This window comes from Hevea brasiliensis, chromosome 6, assembly GCF_030052815.1.
Source record: "Hevea brasiliensis isolate MT/VB/25A 57/8 chromosome 6, ASM3005281v1, whole genome shotgun sequence".
Classification (NCBI taxonomy): domain Eukaryota; kingdom Viridiplantae; phylum Streptophyta; class Magnoliopsida; order Malpighiales; family Euphorbiaceae; genus Hevea; species Hevea brasiliensis.
Window position 1 is genome coordinate 42,844,973 of NC_079498.1, and position 3,015 is coordinate 42,847,987.

General features: G+C 40.0%; 1 non-coding gene across 1 annotated transcript; it reads left to right on the forward strand.

The window, feature by feature from the left end:
• Window positions 1-800: 800 nt before the first annotated feature.
• LOC131181194 (small nucleolar RNA R71) lies at window positions 801-907 on the forward strand. The gene has a single exon (XR_009149822.1). It is a non-coding gene; the product is annotated as a small nucleolar RNA R71 (small nucleolar RNA).
• The last annotated feature ends 2,108 nt before the right edge of the window (window positions 908-3,015 follow it).

Below are 3,015 nucleotides of genomic sequence, written 5' to 3' on the forward strand. Positions count from 1 at the left end.
GAGCGATTTGATTCTCTAGCATCCATTTATGGATAGCAAGTTGGTCCATTCTGGAAGTCAGTTGTTTAATCAATTCAATTTTTTGTTGTTGAGCTGCTAGGAATCCTTCCATCATGGTTTCCATGGTCATTTTTGGTTCAGGTTATTGAGGTTGGAGAGGTAGTGGTGGCTGTGCAAAGTTCTAACTTTTGTTCTGAAATCCAGGGGGTGCAGGTTGTTGAGGTTGGAGAGGTAGTGGTGGATGTGCAAAGTTCTAGCCTTTGTTCTGAAATCCAGGGGGTGCTGGAGGTTTGTACCCTTGTTGCTTGTTTATTGGCTAGTTCTGCTGATTGAACCACGAGAAATTTGGGTGGTTTCTCCATCCAGGGTTGTAAGTATTTGAATACGGATTGTTTGGCTGCCTCTAGTTGAAGTTTCCTCTATTATTCACATAGTTCATCTGTTCTGTAGGTTTGTTGAAATTGTTGTATTCTGAATTCATGTATCCTCCTTCATAGCTGCCCTCAGGTTGACTATTTGTACCAACTGCGTTGGCTTGCATTCTTTCGAGTTTCTTTGTGAGCTGATCAAACTGGGCATTTATCATGCTTAGGGCATCTACTTCCAGGGCCCCTGTAGTTCTTCTTGCATTTCCTCTTTCATTTGACCACTCATAATTATGGTATGCAACCCTTTCTAGAAGTTCAAGCGCTTGTGGCACTGTTTTCTCCATTAGATCACCCTCTGCAGCTGAATCAACTGTGCTCCTTGTAGAGGGTAGTAATCCATTATAAAAATTTTGCACCAATAGCCAATCTTCTATGCCATGGTGTGGACATTCCCTCTACAGATCTTTATATATTTCCCATGCGTCATAGAGTGATTCTCCTTCCTTTTGTCTGAAGGTGTTGAGCTCAAGCCTCAGCTTTACAGTCTTTGCAGGTGGGAAATACCTTGCTAGAGAAGCTTGAAAGAGGTTTTCCCAGGTAGTGAATGTTCCAGCTGGTTGAGAAAGTAACCACTTCCTTACTCTATCCCGAAGGGAGAGTGGGAATGCTCTAAGTCTTATTGCTTAATCAGACACTCCATTCATCTTGAATGTATCACATAGGGCAAGAAAGCACCGGAGGTGATAGTGTGGGTCCTCTGTTGGTGAACCTGCAAACTGGGTTTGTTGAATCATTTAGAGCCATGCTGGTTGAATCAAAGTTGTTGGCTTCCACTGTGGGTCTAGTGACACTGGGCTGAAATCCTTGGACAGATGGAGCTCCGTAATCTCTCAAGAGTCATGGTTTATTATTATTATTGGCCATGGTTGGGATTTTAGGATCTCCTTAACCGTGCTCTTGATGTTTCCTTTCCCTCCTGATGGCTTTCAGAGTTCTGTTTATTTTTGGATCACGGTCCAAAATTTCTTCTGGCTTTGTTCTGGTCATATACCAGATCAGGCACCTGAAAGAAAAGAAAAGAAATACAACCAATAAAATAAAATTAAATTATAAATATAATTGCCTAAATCAGCTAAATCGCCTATCGCTTAATATTACTAAAACCAAAATTCCCCGGCAACGGCGCCAAAAACTTGTTTCGCTATTTTGCAATCACTGCAAATGCACGTATCACTAACAAGTAATAAAGTGATAAGTAGAGTATCGTTCCCACAAGGAATTTTGTTAAGCAAGTACCAATCTACATAGAAATCTTAACTATCTAGGCTATCGAATACTTAAAGAATGAAGTTTGTTAACTTTAAACACTAAAATGGTAAACTTAAAACGAAATGATTTATTTGAAGCAATTCTGGAATTAAGATTTTACACTTGAATCTTACTAGGGATGTTATCTCGTTTATTTACTGAATTGAGGATCGTTTTCCTTGATGGAAATTAGTCCTAAGTTCTCCTAAATCCTCTCTCAAAGCATCTAGGGTGTATTCTAATTAACTCGAACCCTACTTTCGTGGTGATCAAATTAATTAAAATCCTTTAAGACCTTTGACCAATGTTTCGGTTCCACAAAGGTATCAGCCTATGTTTAGGTCAGAATTCCTAGGTTCAAGATCTTGATTTTCTAATGTTAATCTTTACCTTTCAATCCTTCAATTAACTTCTACAATCATAACTAAGTGGGTACCAACACATAGCATGTATTAAGATCGCAAGAAATTAAATCAAGAAACGAATCTCAAATCCAATAAATAAAACTCAGTGTTCATCCATAATAATAATTACAAGAGGTACTCTCCCAAATCCAGAATAAGAAAACTACTCACTCATGGTGAGTTCAGCAAATGTCATGATAAAAAGTAAAAACAATAAAAAGAGAGTTATGCAGAAGAAATAAAATAATAAAAATATGACTAAGGAGATGAAACGAAAGAATCAAAGAGAGTTTACAGCTTTGATCTTATGGAGCTTCAGCTGGAATATTTCTTTTGGTACCTATGTAGAGTCCGACAACAGCAACCTTCAGCAGCTGTCTCGATGACAGTGACCGACCCCCTTTCCTGATGTTTTCTTTTCTATTTATATTGGTTGGTCTAGGGTTAGGTCATTTTGAGTCCAAAAGGCTTTAGGAGTCTTGTTTGTATCAGAAAACCGGAGGGGAATTCGAGTCAGAAAATAGGCTGCAGCATAGTACACGGCCTGTGTGTCACTACACGGGTCTCGCAAAGTAGGGCCATGTAACTTGCTGAAGGAGAATCGCGTGGTCTTGTTTTGGCACAGAAAGTTACACGGGTCTGTGCCAACTACACGGGCCTGATTACACGGGTCGTGCACTATTGTTCCCATAAGGTCTTCAAGCTTGCGCCCGACAAAGACTTACACGGGTCCCTGCAGATTACACGGGTCTACTTACACGACCCGTGTACTTGTGTTTCTCATCAATTCTCTTAGCTTTCTTCTGGCAGAGAGTTACACGGGTCTGGGGCTTAGTTTACACGACCCTTGTACTTTGTATCAACAATAATTCTTTGTCTTTTTACCTCTCCAAGCTTTCCTTTGCACTCCCATCCTTTGGGGCTTCACCCAAACA